The sequence below is a fragment of the Elaeis guineensis genome, chromosome 5 (genome assembly GCF_000442705.2).
Source record: "Elaeis guineensis isolate ETL-2024a chromosome 5, EG11, whole genome shotgun sequence".
Lineage (NCBI taxonomy): Eukaryota > Viridiplantae > Streptophyta > Magnoliopsida > Arecales > Arecaceae > Elaeis > Elaeis guineensis.
Genome location: NC_025997.2, coordinates 105,846,637 through 105,865,816, shown reverse-complemented (window position 1 = coordinate 105,865,816; position 19,180 = coordinate 105,846,637).

Genomic DNA, 19,180 nt, shown 5'->3' with positions numbered 1-19,180 from the left:
TCTCCTTCTTAGCTACTGTAGCTCGACCCTTGGCCTACCGACCATCAAGTCTCACAAAACCCATGCGTCTAAGAGAGTGGTTGTTGTAGGTGTCAGTATATGACAGCCTACAAATAATCTCTCCCTCAAAACTGACTCTAGACTCTCTGAAAATAATAGTAAGGGCCATACCATAGGGCAAAAGAGCCTTGGACCTATTCAAGGCTTCCCTCATAGTATCTATCATCAGAAAGGGAAGGTTCAGGGGAGTCTCTGAAACTACATGGTGCATCAGACAAATGTCTCTCCCTATCATCAGATCATATCTTCCTCCTGTGGAGAAAAAAATTCTAGACACCATGTGGTGGAGTAGCCTCACCTCCACACTAAGATCTTTGGCCTCAATCTTCAAGAGCCCTTCCACATCATCTCTCCCTAATATGGTCCTAAGTTCAATCTCCTTTTTGGATAGCTCATCTAGGCAGCTACCCTCATAAGGCATCTGAAGGAATATTCCTAGCCTTGGAGCATTTAGGATAATCTGAACTCCTTTGATAGTAGACTTTAAAACACCCTTAGTGAAACCTAAATTAGAGTAAAACTCTTTCACCAAATCAATATACACTGGTTCAGACAAGCTTAAAAAAGATTTCCAACCTTGTTTAATCAGCTTATCTTTAATGAAAAAACCATCATGCCTTAAAAATTTGAAATCAACATTTCTATCCAAGGCAACTTTCCTTGCAGATAAAGGAATCTTACTTGGTGTCACTGGCGGGGAAACTTGGGTCGGCTCATGTGCTGCCTTCTTCCTCCTTTCTTTTGCTTCCACAGATCTCACCAACTTTCTTCTTTGTGGCATTCTCATTTTGGGGGCCATGTCTCAGGAAGAGGGTGGATAATGGTCAAAAGGATGGAGAAGGATACGGATTGAAGTGTAACTAAGTGGAGAGGATATTTTTTGAAGAGTTTCTCACGAATTTGAGGATTAGGGTTTGGAATTTGGGAAAAACTGAAAAATGAGCTGTGAGAATAGTAGATTTGGGGAGAGTAGATCTTGATTTTGAGAGATTTTAAGATTTTTGGGAGATCTAAGTTGAGATTTCTAGGTTGGGATCGAAGGAAGAAGAAGGGTCTTTAAATTTGAGACATCCGAGAACTCCTTTTTAATGAAATAGAATTCGAGTCGGCTCACATAAAGAAGGCCTACCCACAAAAATGGGACATCCCATGGGGCGCCCCATCCAGGGTGGCATTAGGCGATGGAAAAATTATTTACAAATGAGAAAAAATTCAAAATAAAAAATTTGAAATTGATCATATCGAGTTGAGAGGTCATTGGAATCTAGATAAATTTTGATATAAATTTTGATTGAATATTTCAATGAAAAAAATCAGAGAAGATATCTGAATAGCATTGATGATTTTTAATTATCTAAAAAAATTCTCAAAAAATGATAGATGACTCCCAAAATGAAGATAATGAAGTTAAAAAATTTTAAATAAATTTTGAGAGTGAAATAATAATTGAAATTCAAGCAGAAGAGTCTAAGATGCCCAATTCTCTTTTAATTTCATAAAATTTACTTTCATTAAGTACTTTGATAAAAATATCAACTAATTAATTTTCAGTATTTATATATTCAAGTGTTATGTCATTATTTTAAATATGTTCTCTTATGAAATGATGTCTAATTTCAATATGTTTTGACCTAGATTATTGAATTAGATTTTTGATCAAATTGATGGCACTAGTATTATCATATTTTATGGGGATATTTTTAAGTTCAATACCAAAGTCAATGAGCTGTTACTTAATCTACAGGATTTGAGCACAGTAACTTTCAGCTGCAATATATTCGGCCTCGACCATAGACAAAGCTACTAAATTTTATTTCTTACTAAATTAGGAGATTAAGTTTACTCCTAGAAATTGGTAAGTTTTACTAGTACTTTTTCTATCAAGTTTGCAACCAACAAAGTCTGCATCTGAGTAACCTATTAAGTCCATAGAAGATTATTTTGAAAACCAAAGACCTAGGTTTTGTGTTCCTTTTAAGTATCTAAAGATCCTTTTAACAGCATTTAAGTGAGATTTCTTAGGATTTGATTGATATCTAGCATACATGCATACACTGAATATTATATCAGATCTACTAGTAGTTATATATAATAAAGAGCTTATCATGTCTCTATAGAGTTTTGAATCAATATTTTTATCATGTTCATCTTTTTTTAATTTACAGGAAGGGATCATAGGTGTACTTATAATTTTTAAGCTCTCCATTCTAATTTTCTTTAATAATTCTCTTATGTACTTACTTTGGATGATGGAGATCCCTTCTTTCATTTGTTTAATCTAGAATCTGAGGAAGAAATTGAGTTCTCCCATCATGCTCATCTCAAACTCTCCCTGCATAAGCTTGGCAAACTCTTAACATAAATCTTCATTAGTAGACCCAAATATAATATCATCAACATATATTTGTATTACAAAATTTTTTTTATTCTTTCTTTTTATAAAAAGAGTAGTATCAACCTTTCCTCTTGAAAATCTATTTTCTAATAAACACTTACTTAATCTTTCATACCAAGCTCTAGGAGCTTGTTTTAACTCATATAAAGCTTTGTTTAACCTAAATACATGATCTGAAAGTTTATGATTTTCAAAATCAGGAGATTGTTCTGCATATACTTCTTCAGCAATATATCCATTTAGAAAAGTACTCTTGACATCTATTTGAAATAATTTAAAATTCATAAAGTAAGTAAAAGCAAGTAGCATTCTTATGGCTTCTAGTCTAGCAATAGGAGCAAATATTTCATCAAAATCAATTCTTTCTTGCTGATTATATCCTTTAGCAACTAATCTTGTTTTATTTCTTATTACATTTTTATTTTCATCTAATTTATTTTTATATACCCATTTGGTTTCTATTATTGGATGATTTTTAGGTCTTGCTACTAGTGTCCATACATTATTTCTTTCAAATTGATTTAACTATTCTTGCATAGTAATTATCCAGTTATGATCTTTTTCTGCTTCATTTATTATTTTAGATTCTAAATGTGAAACAAAAGCTATATAATTACAAACATCTCTAAGTGAGGATCTAGTTCTAACTCTTTATGTCGGATCATCAATTATTAATTCTTTAGGATGATTGTGGACATACCTCTATTTTCTTAAAAAATTACCTATATTTTGCGGTTGTTCTTGAATGTTCTGATCATTATATTCATAAAAAATAATATGAATTGATTCTTTCACTACTAGTATTTTTTTATTAAATACTCTAAAGACTTTACTAGAAGTGAAGTAGTTAAGAAAGATAGCTTCATCAGATTTAGCATCAAATTTACCAAAGCTATCTTTGCCATTATTTAAAACAAAACATCGACAACCAAAAATATGAAAATAACCTATATTAGGCTTTCTACCCTTCCATAATTCATAAGATATTTTTTTTTAAAATTAGTCTTATTAAGGCACGATTTAGAATGTAACGTGCTGTGTTAATTACTTCTGTCCAAAGGTACTTTGAGAGCTTGCTTTCACATAGCATGGTATGGACTATCTCTTTTAGAATTCTATTTTTTCTTTCAATAACTCCATTTTATTGAGGTATTTTAGGTGCTGAAAAGTTATGATCTATACTTTTTTTATCATAAAATTTTTCAAAATCTTTATTTTCAAATTCAGTGCTATGGTCACTTCGAATAGAAATAATTGACAAATCTTTTTTATTTGAAGCTTTTTGATAAAACTTGAAAAATACTGAAAATGCTTCATCCTTAGAAGCTAAAAACAAAACCTAAGTAAAACATGAAAAATCATCAATGATTATAAAACCATATCTTTTTTCTCCTAAACTAGTTGTCCTTGTAGGGCCAAATAAATCTATATGCAAGAGTTCTAGCGGTTTAAAAGTTGAAACAATATCTTTAGATTTAAAGAAAACTATTGTTTGTTTATCTAATTGACATGTATCATAAATTTTATCTTTATCAGAATTAATTTTTGGCAAACCAATAACTAAATCTTTTTTAATGATTTTGGAAAGTGTGTGCATACTAATATATGCAAGTCTACAGTACCAAGCCAACTAGTCTCATTAATTTTAGTATTCATAGCCATAAGACATTGCATGCTTTGTAAAGAGAGATTATCCAAATCAATCATGTATATATTATCATACCTATGTCCAATGAATCTAGTGTTAATATCAGAGGGACTAGTTACAATACACATAGATGATTCAAAAACTACTTTATAACCTTTATCACATAATTGACTAATACTTAAAAAGTTATGCTTAAGATCATCTACAAGTAAAATATTTTTAATGCAAGTGGAGAGAGTAATACCAATGTTACCAATATCGATGATCTTCTCTTTGTCATTATCTCCAAAGATGACCATCCCTCTATTTTTGACTTTCAATGTGATGAATTGAGATTCATCACCAGTCATATATTTTGAGCATCCACTATCAAGATACCACTTTCTTTTTGTTGCTTGAGATGCAAGACACATCTACACACATAAAATCAAGTTTTAATCTTAGGTACCCAAGCTAACTTGGGTCCTTTGAGATTAGTCACAATGGTTCCTCTTGGAACCCATATTTTCTTAACATTTCTATTATCAAACTTATTTGATAAACATGTATAAGCTTTGTGCCCTACCTTATCACATTTAAAACAAATGATATTTAACAATTTTGATGCATTAACAAAAATATTTTTCAAAAATTTTTATTTTCTTAGAGTGTTATAGCTAAGTCCGACTTTATCATATACAGCTTTTTGACTATCAATAATCATTTAAAGTTTATTTGAACTTAGTATAAATCTATCAAGTATATATTTCAACTTGGTTACCTCTTCTTTTAGATCTTGATTTTCTTTTACAAGAGTTTCATTTTGACTAGAAAGTTTATCCTTTTTTTTTATTAAAGACTGATTCTTTAGTTCTAATTCTTTATTTTTCTTATCAACTTCTTCATTTTTCTTAGTTAATACATGGTTTCTTGATTTTAGATTTTTATTTTTAGTATCTAATTCTTTTAGGTCATTTAAAAGTTCATGAAAAGCTTCTAATAGTTTATCATAAGTAAATTCAGGTTGAGTTTCGGATGATACCTCAGTTTCATGTGCCATAAGGCACAGGTTGGCTTCTTCATGAGATTCTTTATCAGTGGTGGAGTTATCACTGTCTTTCCATGTAGCCATTATGGCCTTCTTCTTCTTGAACTTCTTTTGACCTTTCTTGAGCTGGAGGTATTCTAATCTGAAATGGTCCAGCTTCTTGCATTCATAGCAGATGATAGGCTGTTCCTTTTTCTTTTCTTTGCTCGACTCTCCCTGACTAGTGGTCTTCTCCTTGTCCCTTATCTTTTTCTTCTCATGAAGCATCTAAACTTTCTGATGATCAGGGCCAAGTCCTCATCTTCTTTGCTATTGTCTGATTTTTCTATGTCTTCTTCTTTCTGAGCTGTCGACTTGAGGGCTATAGTCCTCTTTCTTCTGATTTTCTCTTCAGTATGTTGCTTCATGGTCAGTTCGTGAGTCATGAGGGATCCAAGCAGCTCCTCCAATGATAGAGTATTCAAATCCTTGGCCTCTTGGATTGCAGTGACTTTTGCCTCCCATGATCTTGGTAAGGACCTGAGCACTTTTCTCACAAGATCATTGTTAGAATAATATTTATCAAGACTTTTTAAATAATTTATGATATCAGTGAAATAAGTGAATATTTGAGTTATTGATTCCTCAGGTTTCATTTTAAATAGTTCATAGTTGTGCACATGCATATTGATTTTAGATTCTTTTACTTGGTTGGTGCCTTCGTGTATGATTTCTAACCTATTTCAATTTTTTTTAACTGAATTACATGTGAAAATATGATTAAATTTATTAGCATCCAAAGTATAATATAAAATATTCATGGCTTTAGCATTGAGCTGAGTCATTTTCTTATCAATTTCATCACATTCACCTTTCGGCTTAGAGAGAGACACATCATCAATTAATTTAATAGGTATGTATGGTCTATTTACTATAACACTCCACATGTCATAGTTAAGTGCTTATATGAAAATTCTCATCTGAGCTTTTCAATAGGTGTAGTTTGATCCATTGAAAAGTAGAGGTCGGTTTGTGGATTGCCCCTTGGCTAGAGATGTGCGAACTTGGGCTGCCATAGATCTTTAGCTCTTGATAGTTAAATTAAATAAGGACTAGAGTATCAGACTCTGATACCACTTGCTGTCTAGAAATGGAGCCCAAGAGAGAGGGTGAATTGGATCTTTTTGAGATTTTAAAAGATTAGTGCACTAAAACAATGTGCTAAAAAGATTGAGTGAAGTGGGTTGATATTCAATAAAAATAAATTCAAACTCAAAAGAAGGAATGTAAGTAAATGGCACAAAGAACAAAAAAAGAGAAGTAAGCACATCAAACACAAGAATTTATAGTGGTTCGGTGTCAACCTTACACCTACATCCACTCCCCAAGTACCTATTTAGGAATTCAATCTACTAAATGGATTCAAAGATTACACCACGTCAAACACCTTCGACCCTTACCTTCTAAGCAAAAATACTTGTTTCTCGAATACAATCCAACCCTCAACAATCCGATCCAGGGCTTGGATCAATTCGAACGAGTTTTGGAACCCCTAAAACTCAAACTCCCAAAAACAAATTCTGAAAAATAGGGTACAAAAAATTTAGCACAAAATTTTTTTAATTAAATACAATAAATACAATAGAAATACAATACTTAAGGAGAAGAAGATTTTGCTATACACCCTCAATAAATTTCATACTTGATTGTAGCTAGAGAGTGGTTGGTGAAATGCTTAAATATTTTTATTCTCTCTTTTAGGGCTGAATATACTTTTTTCGGATTTGAACTTTAGAGCTTGCAAAATCTTATGATTTTTTACTTCAAGAGAGCATTTATAATTGCCTTTTACCCTTGAGAATGTCTTAGAGTTGGTTTAGAACCATTGGAATATGTTTAATGCATATTAAATACACCAAAAATAGACTAAAAACTAGCCGTTACGTGTGCTCGCAGGAATGAGACGTCCCAATGGGGCATCTCAATAGGCCAGACAAGAAGTTTAGCTTTCTATTTTGGTCTCAAAGTCTCAGGGGTCATCCCAGGTGGATCGTCCCAATCACATGGGTCATCCCAGATGGATCGTTCCACTGCGTGCTATGAGCCAAAATGAAGCATGCTGGCTGTCTAACGAAAGGGGATGACCCAGATGGGTCGTCATATTTTGTTCCAACCTTCTGGTCGTCACATTTTATTCCAACCTTCTGGATCGTCACATTTTATTTCAACCTACTTTTTCATGCATTTAAGGTCTGAAACTTACCAGAACACTTCCAAATGCTCTCAAGTGGATTCAAATCAATTTGGACACTCTCAAAAAACTTCAAAAACTTCTCCTACTTATTGAAACTTCAACTTTTGGTATACTTGATAAAATTTTTCAAATTCAATCTCTTGAACTATCTGAAACATCACAAAAATAATCTTCAAAGATAGAAAATACATTAGTAGTCATCTCAAATGGTTTGTAATCATTAAAATCAATTCTTGGAGCAACAGATAATAATAAATAAAAATTTTTGGTGTACTATAATTTATATATCTAACGACATATATAAATCTATTGCCGTTGAACTCTAAGGTTAGGCTGAGATCGATAAGATCAAGGTAGATAAGGCCACCATTGCTCTTTCATTCTCTATTGGACCTAAAACAAAGTCCTCTTGCCAGAATTTTTCCTTTAATGCTCAAGTCAACTAAAATTCAAAATATAGTGGAAGAGAGAAAGAGGTATGAGAGCTCTAAAATAACCTATCTAAGAGTCTCCTGTCCTCTTCTATTTATAGAGGGAGGTCAGTAGCCGTTCTCGAGATGAGCGAGACGTGCAGTAATGGTACAGTAACGGCTAGTTTGTGATTAAGTAGGTCATGATGGCTATCCAAGTGCTTTCATGGTTGGATAGCTTTAGTCATGTGATAGTGGCTGTGGGTGTAACCGCCACTAATATTCTCGAGTTGGTATGATCATGACTTCAATTTGTCCATATCCAAGATTATGAGGTTGGATATGCTAATGTGGTCTCACTTCAATGACAAAAGCATTTGTTAAATCGATTTTTATCTCTGACCACAAAATTAAAAGAGCACACTCTAGCCCATTCTCTTCTTTTGTTTATTTTTATTTTTATTTTTTTGCTTGCTAAGATCTAGCCCATTCTTTAATGGAGCAATGTGGAGCTAGCATAGCATTTCTCAAGATAATATCTGCAATCTAATAGCACAATTCATTGAGTTGGCTCAATAGATTAAACTAAAGAGGTTAATTTAAACACCATATCAGCGTGGCATGTCCAATAATTACAGTAAACTTCAACCTATTATGTTGATGCTACATTGTTTTTTAACATAGGAATACACATTTATCTAGTTCTCTTGTTGATAAACAGATTTGTTGACCTTATGGGTGTCCATAAACTGATCTACATGAGATGTTTGATATCCATTTGATTAAAAACATTCTTGTTTGCTTCAATGATATTTTTTTAGTCTATATCTCAATGAGTTTGGATGGCCAGATATCTTGGCTTGACTGATTTGCTCTACCAATGATGCAACTTGAGATAATTTCAGGTTTAGCTCTGAAATGTTGGCTATCAACTTGATCTTAGATTTACTAAAATCAAAGCTAATTAGTAGGCTTGGACCAGATAGCCACCCTCAAACCCTCAAGTTGCAAGAGATAGAAGTAAACAAGTTAACTATATGGTGCTAAACTGATTGGTAGTGCATTAAAATGTATTTCTCATATAAACTTCTAATAGCAATGCTAAACATTCTTGCTACCCTAATACTTTTGTATTTGTATGTAATAGGGAAACCACGCTATTTAACACATGGAAAATTTGCTGCATCTCAAATATTCTTCCTGCTTTTACCGATAATCAAAATGAAAATTATAAGAAAACTTCAAGTGCTAGGAATAAAAGGGCTGAAGCAGCTCCTCAACCCATGTGTCATGTAGAGCCCTCTCAACCACAGCCATGGTACCATACATGGATGACCATGATCAAAAATCTAATTTGCTTCAGTTTAATATCAAAATGAGAGGATCCAACACTTGCTCATAGCTTGGATATTTGACTACCTAAATCCAATCTATTAGGGTATTTCTGCATGATCAGCCCTAGTGGCTTGCCAAAACCCCATTCTGCAATGTAACTGAAAATATTATGCTAGGCCGAAGCTGTGCCAAGCTTGATACAATCAAAGTTGTATCCCTCTCCAACAAAAATAAAGAAAAAAGTCCATGAAGATTTTCTCCTTCCACAAGATCCAGGTTTGGAGAGTGTTTGGTTGGTATGGGCCACACCAAAATGGCCTGGCTAATACATGAATCTAGCAGGAAACCTAGTTTAATCTTGCTGGATTACCCAAACAATTTCTAAATAAGACAAAAGTCCAAAATTAAATTAGTTTTCTTCATTAAATAGGTAACTTGACTGAACCATAAAACCTATTTAATAAACAACTTAGATCATGTTAAACAAGTTAAACATGTCTTACATAGTTTAGATGAGTTGAATAGGTATGGTAATACTCATGTCAATACAACTGTTGAATAAGTTAAAATAAGCTAAAAGGCTTCGGCTTCTTAACTTGAACCTATCTTATTGAATAAATAGGCGAAACAAATTCTTTTACTGCCAAAGCTAAAATTACTTATCTCAAGTCAGTTGCACTTCAAATTGGCGAGTTAGGTTAAAATTTTTTCTTTTACTTGTGGATTGCCTTTTTGGTGAGCCTCTGGATCCAATTTCAACTAAATGATATTGTAGAACTCTTACTTCATACAAAAATTCAACTTAAATTTCTTAAAAAAATTGAAATTATAGAGTTTTATAAAATTAGGGTACAAGATAATGATTTCTAGTTTCTTTTGATTGATTGAGATCTCCAATGGAGCCTAAAATCTAACTAAATTTGCTAATGGTTTTAATAGTTTCATTATTTTCTAAGAAAATTAAAAAAATATAAAAGATAAAATCTAATAAAAGATATTTAAATAGCTAAAATTAGATCTTATAGTGTCAACTAATATAGTGATATTTTATCAATTGATATCTTGACTTATATCAAGTTATATTGTCCGATGTAAAAAGAGATGATATTTTAATAATCATAGTTAATGCTAACCCCAACATATATTGAGATCTTGTCCAATATGAAAACCTTGATAAAATCATCTATGAAATATTCAAAATTATATAGTCATTCTTTAATTACCCATATTTGGTTTGGAGATAATTGGAGGGGAAGGAGCCAATGTTGATGTCCTAGTTACAATTGCCACTAAAACTTGAGGTCGGGTTGAGGTCGGTGAGGCTAAGGTGGTGGTGAGGTCGGTTTTCTCCCCATGTATAGCAAGGACTTGAGTTCGTAGCTACTATAGCTTCTTGGTTGGCAAATAGATCTAAAACAAAGTTCTCTTGCTGGAGCTTTTACAGCAAGAGAACCTCCGACGCTTAAGTTAGCTGGAATATAGAGAACAATAAAAGAGAGAGGGGGGGGGGGTTGCTGTGAGAGTTGAAGTGGTCGAATGACTTACTTGAGGATCTCTTATTCCTTTCTATTTATAAAAGAAGTTCAATAGCCATCATCGAGATGGACAAGATATGCATTAATTATATAACAACAGCTTTATCATGTTTAATTGCACAATAATTAGTAGCCACATTGTCTATGGTTATGGCTACTTTAATTATATGATAATGGCCAAATGAGTGTAATAGCCACCACTAATCTTAGATCGATGCGGTTGTCCTTTCAGTTTATCCATGTCCAAGGTGAATAAGGTTAGATATTGCTGAGGTGGCTTTATTTCAGTTATTGCTGCTATCCGTCAAGATATCTGCTACATCAATTGCCGCCCACTTTCGAGCCAGAACTATTTTTTAGGTCACGCAAAGGAAGTAGAAGCATCAATTCTAACTGAGGACACTAATATCTAAGTAGAAATTTTGGAAGCCGCATTTAATGCATTGATTGATCTTTCTAGAGCATTACTGCTTTAGGCATGATAAATTTCAATTTGGAAACAGTGATCCTTGAAACAATTTTGCCACCTAACCCATGCTAACCTATGGCATGATCAGGTTGGGAAGTGGAAATGTCGATCCAATCCAAGTTGTCCAAGGCATCAATCAGTCGGGGTTTACTATTCCTTATCCCGAGTTGCCATATAGCATAATCAGGTCGGGCCATTTGAAGCATTGTCTTGATCTGAGATGATAAGTACATTAATTAGAACACAGAAGCATCAAATCGCTTATTAATTGATCCATATTATATAGAATTTGATACTTCTTATTTTTTTTTGCAGAAAAGTAAGAGATTTGACTAATCAAGACTCAATTTGGTCCAAACTCAAAGCAAAATTAATGCACGAAAGGGTCAAGAGCAACCAATTTGAAGGACTGATCAAATAAGGAAGTAATCTAATGGCTAAGAAATAGTGCTTCACTCAACGATCAAGATTTATGATGCCACATCATGAACATTCTAGAGATCTAAGATCTAAGAGATAGGAAGCAAGCTCTCAAGATCCAATGGCCACCAAGAAAGCACCACTTAAGAAACACTAAACTCCCTCCTTATTTTTAGGAGGCGCCAACTCATGAAACAACCAACGCCCTCTCTTCTTTTATTTTTTCTTTTTCACACCATATCCTTAACTACCTTTCATGCCCTCTCCCCCCTTATTTTTAGCATGCCAACTCATAACTCCTCACCTTTCTTTCTTTCTCATGCACATCCAATGCCCTAAATCCCACGCACTCCTCTTCACGTATTTTTTTCCCTCACAGTTAAATTACTAACCCTCCTCTCTTTTCCATCACCCCAACCTCTTTAACGCCCTTTCTTTCTTTCCATATCCAACCAATCCCACACATCCCAACCTCTTTAATGCTATTTAAAACACATCCAATACCCCAAAGCCCACATGCCCTCCTCTTTCATACTAAAACTCTCACACGCCCCATTTTCTCTCTCTTTCTTCTGCACAAAACTAACGCTCTAACTCCTTAACCTCCCATCAATCTCATGCACTCTCTCTTTCTTTTCTTCCCAAATCTAACAACCCCCCCCCCCCCCTACGCTCTTAAGAAGCCCCTTGTTCTCCATAATAAATTCTAACCATCCATTATTCAAGGAGCCCTCACACAGCTATTTACAAATCTAGCTACCTATACTTCTTTCTTTTATCCCACATCCCACATTGCCTAACCAATTAAATTTCATGCCTCCTAGCACCTATAAATAAGTCCCAATACCTCAAACTAGAAATATCCAATAAATCCAATCCCTTTTCCATCGATCTATCCGTAGCCTCTTCTTCAGTGTTCCAGTGAGAAGAAAGATGAAGGGTGCGATGGTAAGCAGAATCAATATCATGCACGGCTGCAGGCTTAGTCTTCGAGGGAGTAGATGGAGTTTTAATTTTCAATCTTGTATTTAGTCTTAATATTTTTATGTATTTATTTTTGATGTAATTAATGATTAGTAAACTTGTAAGACTCTCTCTTTCATATTGAGTTTTGATTCAATTTTTCTATTCATGAGATTATTTTCAAATTTTTATGCTTTATGATATGTGTAGTTAGTTCTTGAATAGCCTACATATTAATATGGATAGATTATGATTGGAAGATATGGTCTGTGCTCAAACGAAATAGGTTATTTTGAGGATTCTGCTCATAGATCTTTTTATCTTTCTCTTAAGATTTTTATGACTTATGTTTTGAATAATTTATGACTCTAAGGAGACGGATCACGATCGGAAGATACGATCCATGCTCAAGTGAGATAAATTATGCTTAAAAATTAATCATAAAATATTTTGATTGATAATCATAATTACATCATTAAAAAAATATCAAGATTATGATTAAAGATGGATTTGAAATCTTGAAGCTTTCATTTTCATACGACTTTATTTGATTTTATTTTTTAGTTAATTATTTTCATAATCTCCAAGATACTTGATTCATAAAAATTTTTTAATTCCATAAAATCTTAAATTTTTTATTCTTAATTTTTATTTTGTTGAATCAACTTAGTCTTTTGATCCTTGTGGATTCGATATCCGACTCATACTATTCTATTCAATAGTTGAGTCGGAGTTAATTTTTATCTTTGATTGCTCACGATAAGCGATCAAATTTTGACGTCGTTGTCGGAGATCATTAGCATAGTTGTTTCAATATAATAAAAAAATAAAAAAATCTCATAAAACATATAGTGACATTAAAAATAAAAATTAAAATTAAAAAAAAATTATTTGGACATCTTGTTTGTTACATTGCATTCTCATAATCAATCCTAAAGGATAAATCCTAGTATAAGATAAGGTGAAGATTTCATCATCCTTTCTTGGCCCATAAATAAGTTTCTTTCATCTTGCATTACACTAATCCTAATAAAATCAATTAGACATTAGCCTTAAAAAATTCAAGTGCAATAGGACAAGCAAACCGAAAGGTTAGATCAAGTTTGATTTTGACTAACCAATTGGTGTCTAGAAAAGTAGTTTAGAAACTCAGTCCTGAAGAATGGTGGTTACTTAATTAGGTCCGTTATGAAAGCACGAGGAGCCTCCCACTAATCTTATACTTATCTGACTAATTTGGTTGGTTAATTTTAAACCTGGAGTTCCTGAAGGTGATCTTGAGATAGTTAGGAGCTGTCTAGGTCTAGGCTAAATCCGAGTTAGAATTTACTTTTCTATAAAACTTGTTTGCAATTAGAAAAAAATAAAAAAAATATTCTTCTCATCTGTCTCTTAGATTTAGGATTCTCTAGGTTATCATTTCTAAAATTCTCCTTCTTTTCTTTTCTACTAACAAATTAAAAAGAGCAAAAATAGCTGAAAATCTTCATCCATCTTCTTGAAAACAAACATATGGACAATTGGTCAGAGATTATTTAGACCCCACACCAAGTTCTTAAGTCTCTAAATCCACCATGAGTGAAATTGATCAGCCTCAAGTCCTTAAGGATCTATGTTATGTAATTGGTTCCATCCAACCATCATGTATTAGGTTGCCCCAATCCACTGCCAATAACTTCGAGATCAAACCCCAAATCATTAATATGCTTCCTAAATTCATTGAAATTGAGGATGCTTACATCTTTATGAGGGAGTTTGAAGAGGTGTGTGCAACCATAAAGCTTCAAAAACTCTCAGAGGATGCAATTAAGCTTAGGCTTATCAATTTCACTCTTAAGGATAATGCTAAGAAATGACTATACAGTCTGTCCAACCAGTCAATCATGACCTGAGATGGTTTTGTCAAAGTGTTCTAAAAGAAATTCTTTCCACACCATAAGACAATGAGATTCAAGAACAAAATCAACCAATTTTACCAACACCTGGTGAGTCTTTTTGGAAGTACTTTGATCGATTTAAGAATCTTTTGAGTCGATATCCACACCATGGAATTGAAATTTGGAGGTTGTGCCAAATTATCTACAAGGGGTTAGACTTAAACTCTAGGATCATGTTACAATCTATGTGCCAGGATCAGTTCATGCACAAAAAGCCAAATGAGGCTTAGTAGTTCTTAGAAGATTTAGTAGAGAAAAATCTATAATGGAAAACAATTAGAAAACCTGATAGATCCCACCATTAAGAGGTGGAATGCATCAAGTACAAACATCCCTAACTGCAAAAGCAAAGATTGCAACCCTGATCCATAGGATTGAGGCACCTCAAGAGGGATTGTCCGACAACACCTCAAGAGAGAGAGCGTATGGGTAGGATTCCATATGCTTCGGCAGTGGGATCTATCATGTACGCCATGACATGTACACGACCAGATGTGGCATACTCACTAGGGGTAGTGAGTAGATACCAATCTGATCCAGGAGAGAATCACTGGAAGGTTGTTAAAACCATCCTGAAGTATTTGAGAAATACTAAGGACCAGTGGCTTATATATGGTGAATCGGACTTGAGACTTATAGGGTTTACAGACTCTAGTTTCCAGTCTGATCGAGATGATAGCAAGAGTGTGTCAGGATTTATTTTTACCCTTAATGGTGGGGCTGTCTGCTGGAAGAGTTCCAAGCAGCACACTGTGGCTGATTCAGTATGCGAGGTGGAGTATATTGCTGCATCAGATGCTGCCAAAGAAGCGGTGTGGCTGAGAAAATTCATCACCGAGCTCGGAGTAGCACCCTCCCTTGTTGGTCCAGTTCTGCTCTACTGCGACAGCTCTGGAGCCATTGCTCAGGCGAAGGAACCAAAGGCACACCAGCAGACGAAGCATATTCTGCGCCGCTACCATCTCATCCGGGAGATCGTGGATCGAGGTGACGTCGACCTTCAGAAGATCGACGGGAAGGAGAACCTGGCTGACCCATTCACTAAAGCCATTGCGGTGAAGGAGTTCAACGACTACAAGTCGAAGATGGGTATTAGATACTGCACCGATAGGCTTTAGGCCAAGTGGGAGATTGTTGGGAATAGTGTCCCAAAGCCAATCGTCAGCCTGTTGACGGTTGTGCTCCTTTTGTATTAGTACATGAATTATAAATAAATAAAAGTTATTTTGATATTTTTTCATCACAAATGTTTCATCTTCTAATGAACTCCTGTGTTGTGGTGAAGTCCTTAGGACTATTTAGACTCGACAAAGGAGGATTTGTCGTTTAGTCCTTAAACATGTTCGCGACCAAATGATACGTTGTTACCAAGGACGACAATATTTATCGAGCATAGGTCGTTGTGTGCCATATGGGTTGGTTGTCCTCATAACCAAAGAGTGTGGAGACACTGGTATGGCATACAGGTGAGATGTAATGGTACATCTGCACTGAACGTGACCAACTCCGGAGCTATTTCTGCTGTCAAGATTTGCTCTGATGGGATATGGGTATAAATGTCCCTCCGACCTGAGACCACCATGGTGACTTGCAAGCAACTCACTGCACTTAGGCACTGGACTACCTGAATTTCTAATTCAGTGACGGAAGGTTGCTGGGTGTAGTCAAGTACTTGACTTGTCGGTGCGTGTGTCAAGATGGGATTGACCACTTCAGTTTAGGAGCTGTGTACAGTCGTGTTTCAATTTAGCAAAACCTTGGCCAGGGTACTCCTAGTGAGGAGTCACAGGACTAATTGAGTTGAGCACGATTCGGATGATATCATCAGGGTTGACAGTTTAACTCTGAGTCATCCTAAACACAGGGGTCAAAAGGGATGAATTATACGGTAACCATATTCACGTAGGTTCTGAATGTTGCGATTGCGTTTATTCGACCTATCCGGTCGTCGGGTACCATTGCTAGATGGTCACTTCGATTAGTACAGAAATTGGTTCCTGTGCTACCGGCTTAGGTTCGAACCTGCGGGGTCACACACATTAGAGGTTCCTTTCTGATCTGATGGCTGATTATGAGTCTTATCTATCTGGGACTCTATGATTGAGAATTAGGATTCTCTAATCATGAGTTCCACACATTTTGAGTACCGGGGTCAAAATTTTGAATTTCAAATTTTGAATTTGAAATTTGAACTCTTTGATCAGGGTTTCATATCGATGGTCTCTGATGCCTGATTGCCCATCGAATTTGGACTCAATATTTATGAGAGGTTTAATTAGTAATTTAATCACTAATTAACTCAATTTGATTGAGTAATTATTTTTGGATCAAGTCCAATTGAATTGGATTCAGTTTGGATTGACCCGATTAGGTTAAATGTTGACCTAATCGCTAAGGTGGTTTAGTCCCTGATTTGATCAGGGGTTAGATTTAGTTAATTCCTGATTTGATTAGAATTTTATTAAGCCTAATTAAGCCTAATTATGTTGGGTTTAATTTGGTCTAATTGTGCTCAACCTATTTTAAACTAGGTTGGCTCAATTTGAATCAAACCACCTTGTTTTAAATTCCCTGCGTCACCCAACTTCCTTGCACCCATTTGAATTCACGAGAAGAAACTTCTCGTGAAATTTTTCTCACGCAAAACCCTTCCCCACGTCCTCATTTGTGTGCCATATGGATGGATAAAATAATTAGTTAGCCATTCAAATTCAAAGCATGTTTGAATTTGAATGGATAACTTATCACTTGCCCTTTCATCCTTATCCATTTTGTGCGCCACATTACTTACACGAGAAAAAGTTTCTCGTGAAACTTTTTCCATGCACAAAGAGCCACACCCCTTCTCTTCTCACGCCCAAAAGGATAGGGATAAGTTGGTTTTCGTTTGAATTCAAATTTGATTTGAATTCAAATGTGTAACCTCTTGTCTTTATCCTCTCACGCGGATAAGACACGTTCGACGTTGTTTTAAAAAGAGGAAAAAGGTGGGACGTGCGTAGAAAAATTGGGAGAGAAACTTTGGGGCATGAGGAAGGCTTCTGCGCAAGGTGAAGGTCCAAAACCTTCCGAGAGAAAAAGAAAGAAAAGAGAGAAAATTGGGTGCAGGGTTTTTGGTGTGTACCCTAGGGTTTCTACCTAGGGTTCGGGAAGTGAGATTGGTGTGCCACGAGTGTCGTGAGTCCACCAAATTTTAGAGAGAGATCCATCAGCCTCTCAAGTAACTGTGCAGATGATCCAGAGTGTCCGAGAAGTCGGCACACATCGATCGAAGGAGTTCGATCAACATCTGCCATCAAAAGGGTGAAATCATGAACTAGCATTCGTGAGGAGCTGATCAGACGGGAGCTTCGTGTGGACGATCTGCAGAGGCTAGACAGTTGGATGGCTGCGACGTGATGATCAGAGCCCTCCGATGGTGATCAGATTGCGGTGATCGACTACCCGCAAAAGGTGATGTGTTCTGAACACAGTACTGTAAAACGTTTACTGATTCAAATTTGAATTTCAAATTTAAATGCATACTGTTGTATCATATTTAGATCCTAGTGTAAGGTTAATTAGTATTAATTAATGAGATTAATTAATAATTCCGCTGTAAAATAGTAATTTTGAAAAAGTTTTAAAATTACCATTTTGCCCCTGCACTAAATTTTCGCTTCAATTGGTATCAGAGCAGGTTCTAGAATATAATATACATATGCATGCGTAGATTAAGGTGTAATCTATAAGTTTAAATTTGAAATTCAAAATTTGAAATTCGAAATTCAAAAAGATTTGAAATTTGAAATTTGAAATTTGTTAGAAGTTTCAAATTTGAAATTCAAAATTTAAAATTTGGTTGAAATCTCAAATTTGAAATTTGAAATTTGAAATTCGAAATTTGAAATTTGAAATTCAAAATTTAAAATTTGAAATTTGAAATTTGGTTGAAATCTCAAATTTGAAATTTGAAATTTGAAATTCAAAATTTGAAATTTGAAATTCAAAATTCAAAATTTAAAATTCAAAGATTGAAAATTCGAAATTTGAAATTTGGTTGAAATCTCAAATTTGAAATTTAAAATTTAAAATTTGAAATTTAAAATTTGAAATTCAAAATTTAAATTTTGAAATTTGTATATTTAGATATACTTGATCCAAGTAGCAAGTAATCTAATTGGGTTGGTTGCCATGGCCGTCCGGTCATAGGAGAAAAGTAGGGTTTAAAGGCCCTCTCTTCCCATTCGATGGGGTCTCCTATGGCGGTAGGGGTGCCGATGCAATTATATCCCATGCCGATGAAGCAGCGAAAGGACTTAATTAAGAAATTTATCATGAATGTGTTAGATTAGATCTAAAAGAAAATTTATGATTTATTTTGAGTTATTTTCTGTTATGAAATGAGCAATAGAATTGCTGTTTATGAAATGTGCTGACCCGTTTGTGAAATGAGTTAACACATTTGGTGAACAGAAAATAAAATCTTTCAAATTTAAAAATTATTTTCGAAATACCAAACCCTGACCCATCAGCCCAAGTACTTAATTAAAAGAATTAAGTGTTGTCTAGTAGGTCTAGAATTGTGAATTAAGACCTAAGACAATTGCATAAACTTTTGGGTCAATGGGTTAGATGAATTAGGTCCATAATTGGGTTAGACCTAAGGTTAGTTTAAAAAATGGACGAATTGGAGTAATTAGTCAAATCTAATCAAAAGTTGAATTAGATTAGGTCAAGGATACTCTAGACTCAACTTCAATAGTTGT